This window comes from Saccopteryx leptura, unplaced genomic scaffold, assembly GCF_036850995.1.
Source record: "Saccopteryx leptura isolate mSacLep1 unplaced genomic scaffold, mSacLep1_pri_phased_curated manual_scaffold_20, whole genome shotgun sequence".
NCBI lineage: Eukaryota > Metazoa > Chordata > Mammalia > Chiroptera > Emballonuridae > Saccopteryx > Saccopteryx leptura.
In genome coordinates, this window is record NW_027095702.1 from 2,538,012 (window position 1) to 2,552,512 (window position 14,501).

Consider the following 14,501-nt stretch of genomic DNA (forward strand, 5'->3'; position numbering starts at 1 on the left):
TGGGAAATCAAATGAGATTATCAGAACCTTAAGATCATGCCTGAAATGTAGTTCACCGGCACTAACAGTTGGGTCTACGACAGGATATTTTGTATACACTTCAATTGCTGTACTTCAGTACCCTACCAGATTGTATCTTTTTAAGTCATTATTACTTTCACATCTTCCTGGAAATGTAACTTGTCCTTGTTTGATTCAGTACCATAATCTTCTATGCTTCTCTGATAAAACTTTCATCCCCTTAGTCCCTTTCTATTATTTCCACACAGATAACACTGTTCTTTTCTGATCTACTTGGGCCTTCTCGATTCCTACAAGTGTTTTCCCCTTGAAATTATTGTTTCCACTGTTGATCACATGGAAGAAGATACAGAAACATTCTGAGCTTTTTTGTGTGCTGGGGCGCCTTTCACCAGCTAATGGACAGAATCAGTCAGCTCATCTTTGTTCTCTGTCTAGATCCAACCTCCTTTTTTATTCTATTCAGTCAGTAGTTCCTCCTTACCAGCACCTATCAGGTCATCTGGAGTAGAAATGGAAATTATGTCATATGAAGAAGGAAAGACCTTGCAAATATCTTCATTTTGAAAAGCGGTAACTGCCTTGTTATGGTGTTGCAGTGAATCTTACTATAAATTTAACTCTGCTGAGAAATTAAATAACAATAATATGAAAGTTGTCCATGGTTGTTATTTGTGGATTTATCTACCCACAGACAACAAATAGTAGTCTGCTATTTGACATGTTGTGTGAACACCCAAGGCCTTCATCTTTATAGATAGTGTTTATTGGTTTTATGGAACTTTTTAATACACGCAGATGTTTATTGTGTCAGTGAATATTTTTCATGAATGGGTTTGCATTTACATTTTTTTTTCTTAAATGGAACAGAGACTGCTGTCTCATTTCTTTCTATGTAAATAACTATATTTTATTTCTTTTGTATCATATGATAATTTTTACCATATGATTGTGTTTCTAGAGTGGAAATAGAATAGAAATGATGTGAGTCACTTCTAGCATTGCCATAGAAATTTTCTATTTGATCCTTCTTTCTCTTGTGTTTTGTAGTTGACAGTAATTCTAATACATGAAAAATTTTATGTCATCTGGGATTTCTAGGAAAGTAAATTTCAAATAGAAGAAATGTAGAATATGTGTGTGACGTCTTAAGTGACATGAGGAGTGTAAGTCCATTTTTATGTGATACTTCAGAAGTCCGTGTGTCATACACATTTTTTGAGTTGTTTACATGCTACAACTCTGTTACAATAAGGATGTAGCATTATGTGTATGTTCTAGTGGAGTTGTGTGTATTCTCTAGTCAGAGTGGGATTAAGGTCGGTTGAGGCCCTGGGTGCAGAAGAAAATATCAGACCCTTTAAAAAAAGAGAGACAGGGAAAATAAAATACATGTTAACCATATTTTTAAATAAATAAAAAATGTTATGTGCTATTAAAGTTAGAATTGCACATATGAAACCAAACTTGATGTCATTAGAAAAAAGTGTAAAGTTGGGGTTTTGCGGGGTCCTTCTTAAGTCGGTGCCCAGAGCATACGCTTAGTGAGCCCACTGTTAAATCCGCCTCTGGCTCTAGGACATGACTGGTAAGGATTTTTATCTTGGTAATGGAGGATGGTGATGAGTGTGTGCATTATTGTTAGTGGTGTGACATCACATGTGAGCAGTGCAAGAGTGGGACCTGTTCACAGAGTGCAGTGGTAAGACTTCGAGTGCAGAGGATGGTATGTATCTCTCAGAATGAGCAACTCTATGAATGTTGACACTTTGTGACTGAAGGGGTAAATGGATTTGTCAGATAATGGATGAAACCTATTTCCATCAGGGCATGGGATTTTTTTTTTTTTTTACAATGCTCTATAATAAAGAGTCATGTTATCTGTTGAGAGTTTGTGATTTATTCATGGAATTAGTTGTGAATGGCTGCTTCTGAAAGTAGCGTTTAAAGAAACATAGTAAAGGGTGTACCTATGTGATGCTACAAGGGAAGTAAAAAGATAGATGAAGAATAAAGGCTGTGTACTTGGTGGAAAAACTGAAAAGATGGAGGACAAATGTGTGAGTTCTGTGAGTTTGTGCTCATCTGAGAGGGCACGTTCTGATTCCACTCCCATTCACATATCAGCTCCCTCTCAGCTGTCCCAGTGATGCTATGTTGTAGATCTGTGCTGAGGTACCTTGCCTTGTCCTTGAAGTCACAAACCCAATGTGTGTCTCTGCAGAAGCCTTTGTATTGGTCTGTCATCCCTGTAACCCTTGTCCTGTGTCTGAGGGGACAGTGAGATCAGCAGTGACTGGGCTGAGCAGCTCAGCTGCACCTCTTCTCCAAGCTCAGATCCCACCTGTGTGTGTTCCTTACCGTCCACATCAGGACGGGGATGCTTGGATGCAGAGTGGTGCCCTGATAAATCTTCTGAGGATGAAGAGTTTTCTTGCTCTGTCTCACTGTATTTGTGGATATTATATGTGATGCATCTTTACCACACATGATATTTGCTCTCATAGAATTGAAGGTGACTTTTCCGTTTAAAATTCTAATTACTCCAAATATAAATAAACACCTAATAAAATTTTGTGTTTGATGGATGTCAGTGGGATTAGGAAATTTTTTTGTGTGATATTCCTAAAGATCTGTACAGATTAATAAAAACTAGAACGTTTCCTAAAAGACAGTATGCAGGAACTAAAAATTGGATATCATCTCAACATCTCCATAAAAACTATAGTTTGGGTTTATGTGGTGATAGTTTTATGACGATATCTGCACATATATCTACCTATTTATATTGATGTCTATATTGATGTTGATATATATGTATTGAGAGACATTTAAAGATAAAGTTTTATTGTTATAGAAATTAACTATTCATTATTATGATGTTACTTCCCACATTTCAATGTTAACCACAGTCACTGGTCATTTTTTGAAATGTTTAAGATAAAATCATCATCTGTCATAAATGTGTTTCTTATATATATTATTCAGATTTGTAGCAAAGTCATATGTTGAATGCAATATGCTTGGTGTTAAAGTCAATAAAATTTTGGTTAACACAGGGTCAAGGCTTAATATGCGATTGCTTTGGTGCTTGTGAATCTTAATATTGATAAGTTTCATGTGACTGAGGATGGTATGTATATTTTTTGTCTGTGTGTTAGTTGAGCATATATATGTATGATGTGTTTCCTGTAACTATGTATTTGTGTTTGCTTTATATATATTATGTGGTTTAGATATGGAATGTATTATTGAGCATTTTCTTTTTGTGACCAGTGAAATTAGTTTATTTGCAAATATGAGGGAATAATTAAAGAATGCGAGGATGTTAAAATCAAGAATTATATTACAAAGATACATGGGCTTTGAAAAAATGACACCGTGTGAAGAGCCAACATAAATGAGAGTGCAGAGAAGAGTGTGTGATGTTATATGTGCAGTAGCACATAATTGCATAGGAAATAAAAGTATGGAACATTGAGTCCTGAAGAGTAATATAAAGAATGGAAACTAAGGTCTAGTAATCAAACTGTAAGCATTCCTCAAACAGAAAAGGGTTCATAGTGCAAATCAATATATTGGAATATTAAATCATCTCCATTCCTCATAACTTCAGAGTGAAAGCTACCCAAAGATTAGAAAAGTGTAATAATAAAGAAATTATAATCATGTACTAGTATGCATACACCAAGCATATACAAATTAAATCTACATGGATCTTGGAACATTACAGAAATATAATGATGAATGACAGGAACAAGACACAAAGTATAAGTCCCTCTCCCATTATTTCCACACACATAATACTGTTCTCTTCTAAATTTCTTGGGCCTTCTCCAGTCCTGTAAGTGTTTTCTTCTTGGAATTTATTGCTTCCACTGCTGATCACATGCAAGAAGATGCAGAAGCATCTGAGGTTCTTTCTGTCCTGGGCAGCCTTGTGCCGACCGATGGATAGAATTACTCAGCTCATTGCTGGGGCCTTTCTATATCCCAACCTCTCTTTGCAGCCTACTCAGGAGTTTCTCCTTACCAGCACCGTTTATGTGGTCTTTAGAAGAGATGCAGGATAAGTTGTCCGATGATGCACCAGTAGCCTCCTTTGCTTCCTTGTCTTTAGTTAGGGCCACTGCCGTATGTCCATGCTGCAAATCATCTTGTAAAGATACTGAGAATTTACATAATAATTATAAAGATGTTTTCTATGTTTCTTATTTTTGTAATTATCTGCGCATTAAACAATAGAGTTTACTATGTGGCATGTTCAGTGAATACACTTGGCCTCCATCTTTGAGGATAGTGAAATAGGGTTTCTATGAAACTTCTAAATATACAGTAATAGATATCATGTCAATATATATCAAGAATGACTGGGTTTGCTCAAAGTAGGTAAATGGAACAGAGACTGTTGTCTTCTTTCTACCTGAACATAGAACTATATTTTATTATCAGCTTCCCTTGCAGGTAGTTCTGACAGTGTGATCATATTTCTACATTGAAAAATGAATGGAAATGCCATTTTCCCCTTTCAGTCATATCCATACCAACCTCATATGTGCCCCTCAGAGATCCTCTCTTTCCTAGATGATTGGGATATTTATAGCTCAGTGTCTATTCCAAAGTTGCATTTAATGATAACAAAGTTTCATTTCCTTCAACTCAGGCCCATGAATTTTCTCATGGAAGAGATTTGCCTGACTGGTTTTCATGTATTTGTGATTTGTTAAGTAAATAATAAATGGATTCATGTATTTGAGATGCAAATAATTGGACCTGGTGCATAATTAGTGGACAATTATACTAGATAATTTTTATCTTTCCCTGTCTTATTTATGCACTATATGTGTGCATATAGGAATAGGCGTGAAAGTATGTTTACATATCTCATAGTTTATACTCAATAACATCTATAAATAGGCAGTTTTTTAAAGTAAAATGAGGAGAGCCTTCTTCAAAGTCCACTGGAGGATGCAGAAACAAGTTGGAAAAGTCAATTTTCTTTAGTATGTGAGCCACCACTTGGAACTATGGGGTTGGCTCCATTCTATTCCCCTCCCACCACTGAGCAATGGCTCTTCCTCATAGCAGTTACTTGTTTACTTTTAATCTCCATAGTAACCAAACTGAGTTTTCTTTTTAAGGGGTATTTTGTGTTTGTGTGTGTTTGTGTATGTGCATTCCATTTTTTTCTTGTATTTCACATAGAGGCCTCACATTTACATATTCATGGTCTAAAACAAAACAATTCATTCTTACTCCTGATTAAAAAATTTTCTTATGTCAGTATACTCATTCCTATACAATCTAAGTGTTCAAAGTTCTTTTTCTTTTTTATAATTTTCTTCTCACCTCTACTCTATGAGCCAGGCTTTCTTCTTAACAGGAGAAAGTACTATTGGAAAACTAGTAATAACATTATTTTTTTTCTTTAATTTTTGAGAGAGAAAGAGACAGAGAGAGGCACAGATAGGGACAGACAGATAGGAAGGGAGAGAGATGGGAAGCATCAGTTCTTTATTATGGCACCTTACTTGTTCATTGATTGCTTTCTCTTATGTGCCTTGACCAGGGAGCTCCAGCCGAGCCAGTGACTCCTTGCTCAAGCCAGTGACCATGGCTGCCCATGCTCAAGTCAGCGTCCTTGGGCTTCAAAACCAGTGACCTTTTGGCTCATGCCCGTGACCATGAAGTCATGTCTATAATCCCATGCTCAAGCCAGCAACACCACCCTCAAGCTGGTGAGCCTGCACTCAAGCTGGCGATCTCAGGGTTTCGAAAACAGGTCCTCTATGTCTCGGGGTGATGCTCTATCCACCGCACCACTGTCATGTCAGTGTAACAACATCATTCTTAACCAATGCCTTTAGGCAGAAATCAAATAAAGGCAAATACATTTTCTAATAAATATCATACCAATCAACCGTTATGTCAATGACAGAAGAACCCATGGTATAGGTAGCACAAGCTACCTATGACATGGTATAGGTAGCACAAGCTCTAAGCCACAGTGACAAGGACCCAGCTATCTGAGTTTTCTCCATTCTCAGAGTAGCTGGGCTCTCAAAAAAAAAACAAAAAAAAAACCCCAGCATGCACACATCTTCCTCTCTCCCTCCTCTCTCTCTCCCTTTCTCCCTCCATTTTTCCCCTCTCTATCTCCTTTGCTCCCTCTCTCTCCTCCTCTGTCATAACAACTACAAATTCTCTCTCTTTAGAAATCAGTCTCTGGCTACCCCATGCCCAGAGAGTGTGCTTAACGCCTACCTATTGACACTTTCGCAGATTTGATGGAATATCTGCTGTTCCAACGTTTCTTTTTTCGTTTAGGCTTCATGGTTCAACTCATTAAAGAGTCTTTCAAAGCAGGTACCTTTCTCCTGCTAACTCTACTTTCAGAGTGTCAGTTGGTCGTGACAATAAACTAAAATACAAGTACAGTCAATATAAACAAATTAAAATCAATAACAAGTCACTTGAGAGAGCTATCTCCTCACCAACTCACTGTTCTGACCAGTGCTTAGCACAGACCAGGACTGTTATTGCTAAGGCGTCAGCAGTGTTCCGTGACCTCGGCATGACATCACTAGCCCATCAGCAGTATTCTATGGCCTTGGCATGATGATGTGCACTCCAGGGAGCTAGCTAATATTCTCAGGACTACAGAACCACTGTCACTCCCACTGACTAGAGTGACTCCTTTGATCCAATGGAAATTCTACCATGAACTTTAAAACTACCATGAATTTTAAAAAATATTTTTCTTGATATCAAAACTAGAGGGTAGATGACTTGGATTCAACCAAGGAAATGATTTTATGTGTCTAGGGTAACCACACTACTAAATTACCTAAATGGTGAGACTAAGCCCTACCTGAAAAAAACTAGGCTAAGAACCATGTCTTAAGGAAAATAGTAAATGTTATTTATATCTTATTGGTAGTAGTATGTAGCTTATGTACAAACATAACTTATATGTGAGGTGTATATTGATGTACATACGTGGATTTGAAAACATCTTCTACTTCCATAGAACTCTAACATTTACTGAGTATACTCTATTTAGAATAGTCTCATGTAGCCCTAACTGGATGGCTCAGTTGGTTAGTGCATCATTCCCAAAGCACAGAGGTTGTAGGTTTGATCTCCAGTTAAGGCACTTATGGGAACAGGTCCATGTTCCTATTTCTTTCTCTCTTTCTCCATTTTTCTCACTCAAATAAATAAATAAAAATTTTAAAAAATTATACTATATTCCAGTAGTTGGCAAGCTCATTAGTCAACAGAGCCAAATATCAACAGTACAACAGTTGAAATTTTTTTTGAGAGCCAGATTTTTTAAACTTAAACTATATAGGTAGGTTGTTGGTCAAATAAGTTTGTAAATACCATATATATGTTTGCTCGTTTATAGTTTGCATTGAGTGTGGGGGACAGGTTGTAAGCAGGCAAGGTCATTATAGCCTAAGGCTAAGTTTTAAGACTAAGCCTTTCCCCACACCCTTGACCTGTGCATGATGTGAGGTAGTACACTCTCATGAGGAATCCCATTATGCCTCAAATAAGTGGCGTTGTATCAGAGACTTCCTTATTTGTATATTGGCTTAAAGGTTTTTATTTCTACACTATAATATGGGGTAGAGGAGCCCATGCTGGAGGAGAGCACAGAAAGGCCACGTGGAGGAGAGGAGAAGCAGCCAAGATGGCAGAGTGCTGAAGGAGAAGCCAGTTTGTGCAGTTTGTGCAGAGAGAAGGAGATGGGGAACAGAGGTGAATGAGACTGGTGAGGTACAAACCTTTGATTCTAGGAAACTCAGATAAGTCAGTGGCTTTGGGAGCCCTGAATGGAAAGGGAAGTGTTTTCCCACTGTGTGCATTTCTTGCCCACCGGGTGCAAGGTAGAATTGAAGCTAATGGCCCACTAGTTCTTGGCTCCATTGTTTCATTACCGTCTGTCCGAATCAAATGTGAACCTGCATTGGGCCAGGCGACTGTGATGGTGGCCGTGGCTACTGCTTTACATAGTTACATTGTTATTAACTTAATTAGGGTACTCTTAAACTGGCCTTTGCTAAAAATGTCCTCAATCTGATTGAGCCGCATGTGGCTTGCAAGCCACGGTTTGCCAAACACTTATATAGTCTCATACATTTACAACAAGCATTGTCTCATTTGTTACTCTTACCCCTTCTCCAGAGGCTGAGGAAAAGAGGAAGCTGCTGGCCCTAGTCATGTATCCTGTTCTTATCAATCTGAAAGGTCTCAATTGCCAGGCTTCTGTTCTAGGGCCCCATCCCCTTCTTCTAGAAAAATCTGGGTTCTGTACAGGGTTTGGACTCTGTACAGTTGGCTCCATTCTACATCCCTCCCCCACTGAATATGCCTCCTCCCTCAGGGGTGATGTGTATTTACTTCTGAACCTTAGTAGCTACCTGACAACCAGGCCCTGATAGCCTCTTCCGTCTTCTTTACCCGCAGCAGGACGTGCCTCTGGCTGTGACCCCACTTACCTGGGCTCAATTGCTTGTACCCACTAAATGGTGGGCGCTTATTAAGGAATTTTAGCTTTCTAGCTATCAGGAAAAGCTAAAAACAAAAATTAGTCACAACTTTACATATAGCAAACTGGTAAAAATTAGCTCAAACTGTACAAATAATTGTAAGGATGTGCATGAAAAAAGAAATCTTCTTGACCTAAAATGAAATATTGACCTATGTAGTTGAACCATAATTGTTTTTGAACAACTAGCAACATTTTGTAAATTAAGCATATAATCTCTGACCTTATTATCTCATTTCATAAAGGTATCTGTACAAGGATAATACTTATAGCATTATTTATACCAGTAGGAAGTTGGAATTACAGTTTAGTTTCCAACTCAAGGGGAATGGATAAGCCAAGTATGTTGTGCACATATTACAGAATTAACTATCAAATATAGATGTCAAGTCCATTAAAATATATTCCTATAGGGAGGAGTATCAGAAGAAACTGGTGAACAGAAATAAAACAAAAGTATTTTAATAGAACAATCACAAATTGTTCCTTAACAAGGTAAGTGACTAAGAAGAAATATTAACTCAGTAGTCAATAATTTTTAAATATTAACAAAATAGAATAATCTCTCCCAAAAGTAAAATGGCTCAGATTAGGCCTAGATCTGAGAAAAAGAATTGTTCTAAAGATCCCTTACTGTATTAGTATTTTATTGCTGCTATAACTAATGACCACAAACTCTGTGGCTTAAAATAAGGATTGTCTTATAATTCTGTAGGTTGAAAGTTCAGTGTGGGCCTTAAAGCACCAAACCAATGTTGTCAGCAGGATTGGTTCCTGCAACTGTTGGAGAGAATCTATTCTCTTACTCTGTCAAGGGGCAAGAGGCTGCCTGCATTTGCCTGCATTCCTTGGCTCTTGCTCTCTTCATCTTCAAAGCACATCACTGCAACATCTGCTCCCATTGTTACATCTCCACTCTCAGTCTCCTGTCTTCCTGTTATATGGAATCTTATGTTTGCATTGACCCAACACAGGTAATCCAAATAATCTTCCCATTTCAAAATCCTTAATCTCATCTGAGAAGGTTCCTTTGCTACTTAAGGTAATATGTTCATAGGTTCTGGGAATAGAACTTTGACATATTTTTTGAGGAGTGCTAGTGTTGGGCAAATAAGTTTTAACAAATGTTTTTTAAGTTTGCTCACTTATGTTCTGCATTGGCCTGGGCAGCACCATGTGTCTGTAGTCTGTGAAAAGTTGTTGTGCTTGCCCTCCAGCGGGCGGGAAGGCGGTAGATTGCAAATTGTGAATTACCTTCCTGCTTGGGAGGGGCCATAGTTTTGCTAATGTTTGCTGGAGAAGGGATTTTTTTTCCCAGCCTGTTTTGCAAGGAGAGCAGGAGTCCAGAGGTGGAACAGGAGCTGAGGGGCTTTGGGAGCTCCACTGAGACTGGTGGGGGCCTTTGATTCCAGGAGGAACCAGAGAACATTTTCCAGGTAGTAGAACTGGAGATTGTGTCGGGGCTTTGGGAGCTCTGAATGAGAAGGAAGCTGTCTTCCCTGCCTGTTTACTTGTCCACCCACTGGTACAAGACTTTAATAAACGGAATGGCCCTCCATTTTTTGGCTCCCCTATTTCTTTACCGTCTGCCCAAATCCAATGAGAACCTGCATCTGTATGGCCATGATGGCGGTGGCCACTGGCCATACACCAGGAAAAGTGAATTTTTCAGCTACCCACTGAGAGAAATACAATGAGGGGATTTGTGGTGATTGTTTTGGTGCACTGAGAGGTCCAGAAAAAAAAATTAAACTGACATTTTAAGGGTACATTATCCTAGATGCAAAAAAAAAAAAAAAAGACTCAGTTAAAGTAAACATTGACTTTTGTCAGGGAAAAATATTGCCCTAGGACATGAGTTTCTGCCATGACTGGCTTTTAGTTGAAAAGTTTCATTTCAGATCATCCTTTCTGGTTACTTTAGGTCTCTGAGTTTGTAATGCTGCCATATAGGCCTCCCCTGAACTTCTCAGGTTCAATTTGTGGCCCCTTTTGTCATCTACACCAGTTTTTGTCATTTTTGATAGAACAAGATAGTATAGTATTGAAAAATTTGATATGAAATAGTTAGAAGTCTCTACCTGAAAATTTGTTTAGATTTTTTTTTTTTAATCAGAAAGATGAATTATCACCCTGGAAAAATAGCTGTGTTGGATTCAGGACACATAGAAACAGATTGATGTTATGTTCTCTCTCTCTGTTGGTCAAATAAGTTTGTAAATATGGTATATGTTTGCTCGCTTATACTCTGCATTGGGTGTGGGGGACAGGCTGTAAGCAGGCAGGATCCTTACAGCCTAAGTCTTAGTTTTAAAACTAAGATTTTCCCCACAGTCGTGACTGTTGCATGGTGGGGGGTGGTTCACTCTCATGAGGAATCTCATTATGCCTCAGATAAGTGGCTTTGTATCAGAGACTTCCTTATTTGTATATTGGATTAAAGGTTTTGATTTCTACACTATAAAATGGGGCAGAGGAGCCCATGCTGGAGGAGAGCAGAGATAGGCCATGTGGAAGAGAAGAGAAGCAGCCAAGATGGCGGAGTGCTGAAGAAGAAGCCAGTTTGTGCAGAGTTTGTGCAGGGAGAAGGAGATGGGGAACAGAGGTGAATAAGGCTGGTGAGGTACAAACCTTTGATCCTAGGAAAATTTGGATAAATCAGTGGCTTTGGGAGCCCTAAATGGAAAGGGAAGTGTTTTCCCACTGTGTATATTTCTTGCCTGAGGGTGCAAGCTAGGATTAAAGCTAATGGCCCTCCTTTTCTTGGCTCTGTTGTTTCATGGCTGTCTGTCTGAATCAATTGCAAACCTACATTAGCCAGGCATCTGTGATGGTGGCCGTGGCTACTGGCTTTACAACTTCTTCTAAGTTTGATCAGATGGAAAGAGAATTTCCATTCAGGAATCTCTTTTTTATGAGTGTTGGGCAAATGAGTTTGTAAAATATGATTTCTGAGTTTGCTTACTTTTATTGTTAAAAATGGCGCTGCCCAGGTGAATGGTGCTGCCAGGTGAAACTACTAATTACCTTCCTGCTTGGGAAAAGCCATTGTTATGCTAATGTTTGGTGGAGGAGGAGTTCTGCACCAAAAAGTTTTAAGACGAAGGAGGAGTAAGAAGATAGAAGCCATTTTTGGAAAGTGAGAGCAGAGAAGGAAGAGTGCTAAAGGAGAAGGAAGCCAAGATGACAGAGTGCTGAAGGAGAAACCAGTTTGTGCAGAGAGGAGCAGGGAGAAAGTGTGCAGATGGGGAATCAGAGGTGACTAAGACTATTGGGGGCCTTTGATTCTAGGAAAACCCGGATGTGTCAGTAGCTTTGTGAGCTCTGAATGGAAGGGAAGTGTCTTCCCTCTGTGTGTGTTTTACTCACTGGCAGGGTGCGAGGCTAGAATAAAGAATGGCCCATACTTTTTTGGCTCCACTGTTTCTTTACCATCTGCCTGAATCTAATGGGAACCTGCATGTGAATGGCTGTGATGGCTGCAACTACAGGCTTTCAATGAGGGAGAAACACAGTTTCCTGGTTTTATGGTTTTTAAAAGTATTTTTTATCATATAAGATAATGTATATTCATTGTAAAATTAGAAAAACTCAATTACATTAAATAAAATTAAAACACATTTATTTTTCCTCAAATGTTAAATGTAATAAAAGCTGTCTTATTAAAAGGGGTGATCAGACTGTAAGGTAGCCAACACTAAAATGAGAGTTTTAGACTCATTTGGGTTTCTAAGAATGGTAGCTGGGGAGGTATACCAGAGAAGAGTAATCAGGAGATTGGGGAGTCCTAAAAGCATCAGGGCCCACTAAAGGGACTACTGATGCTTTACTCTAAGTGAAAAGAGATTGGCAGGGAAGATGGTTTCTTGTCCTCAAAGTTTTGAAAGGTCAGCAAGCAGAAAAGAAAGTAGACTTGTACCAGGTAATAAAGGATCAACATAACAAGAAAATAACCCTTCAGCCCTGTGTGAAAATGAGTTTCCTAACAATTGATGCTGCCCAGTTATGAGTTGAGCTGCCCTCTGAAAAATAGAGCTCTCCATGCAGGATATACACTTAATAAAGGACTAGCTGGCTACAGTCAAATCATTGCAATAGGGTTTGCAGTGTTACATGAGAGGTAGGTTTAGAGGCTTTTCATTTTGGAGTATATTTCTGTCTTTTCTGCTTGGCTCTGTTCTCTCTTTCTCTCTCTCTCTCTTTCATTTCAAATATCTAAAGTCAGGTAGGTAAACTCATAATAAAGACATGAGAAATAAGTAGTTGACTTATGGTAGGTGACCAAGAGAATTTTCTGCACTTTATAAAGACAACCACAACCCTCTCAAGATGAGAACCCTGGGTATACTCTTCCCAAGAACAGTGAATACAAGAGACACAGATTTAGGACTTCCTTTTGCTTTGGTTAAGAGCATTCATGTCTCTCTTGTATCCAGGGCCTAGCACTGTTATGCTCATCTTAAAGCAAACACATTTATTGAAACTGTATTATATGAGAATACCCAATTTTCCCCAGGAAGATTCAAAAGAAACTCTTCAATGAATACAAACATTTCTGAAATGCTATTTATACCTCATACAGCCTGGGTATTAAAAAATAATCAAAGCCTATGGTATCCTGTTATTCTTCTAGGCACTGATTACCTCCTCCTCCTTCATTTTCTAATTTCAGTTGAAGAGTTTCAAAAAGAAAAAGAGCAGAACAGTATGAGGAGACAGATGACTCAGCTTATGACAAAACTCATTTGACTTTTACCACACATGGAGAGGGAAGGCTTAATTAATAGTTGGTCAGCCACTGACACAATATGAAAAGAAAAGCTTTTTGGCAAAATGTTTTTAAAATGAATATAAATATCTTAAAATTGTTTGATTTAAATGTTCCTGCAAGTGACCATTTTCCATCAATGCTCTTAAATATGCCTGTTTGAACTAGCTCAGCGACATGAAAATATTGCTAGTATTAACTTTAGAACATGAGCCAATGTAAACCTATTTTCACCACATCCCCTAATTAGTCAAAAGTAAGAATGCAATAGAAAATTTAGTATCTTTCTCTGAGTGAGACTATCATCTATTACAATGACCAAAGAGAAAAAGGATCAAAGGAAGTCTGCCTATATAGACTAGTCTTAGATTAATAGTATTTGTGATTTGGTAAAAGACTGAAACTTCTTCTAGTCAATTATGGTTTTTTTAATTAATTAATTAATTAATTTTAGAAAGGAGAGGGGGGGAGAGAGAGCGAGAGAGAGAGAGGAGAGAAAGAAGGGGGGAGGAGCAGGAAGCATCAACTCCCATATGTGCCTTGACCAGGCAAGCCCAGAGTTTTGAACCGGCGACCTCAGCATTTCCAGGTCGACGCTTTATCCACTGCGCCACCACAGATCAGGCCAATTACGTTTTTTATAAATGAAATTGAGGCTCACAGGAATGAAATTATTTTGTTGAGACCATACAGTTTTCCAGTAAAACTTGTGCTAAAACTTTAAGATTATGGTCTTTTGATTCAATATGCACTATCCTTTTCACTGTGATTTACTTTGTGCATAGTCAGTATCATATATAAATATTATTAGGACTATTATTATATTATGTATTTCATAATTCTTATTGAATTTATTAGGGTGACATTGTTTAATAAAATTATGTAGGTTTCAGGTGTAGAGTTCTAGAATACATCATCTATGTGTTATTGTATTGTGTGTTCACCACCCAAAGTCAAGTCTCCTTCCATCAACATTCATCCCTCTTTTACTATCTTCTATCTCTCCCCAACCCTGTTTCCTGCTGGTAATCACCATGCTGTTGTCTATGAGTTTGTTTGTTTTGTTTTGTTTTGTTTTTTTTGCTTAATTTTATCACATTTTTCACCCAGCCTCTTCACTTCCCTCCCCAATAACAACTGTCAGTCTGGTTTTTG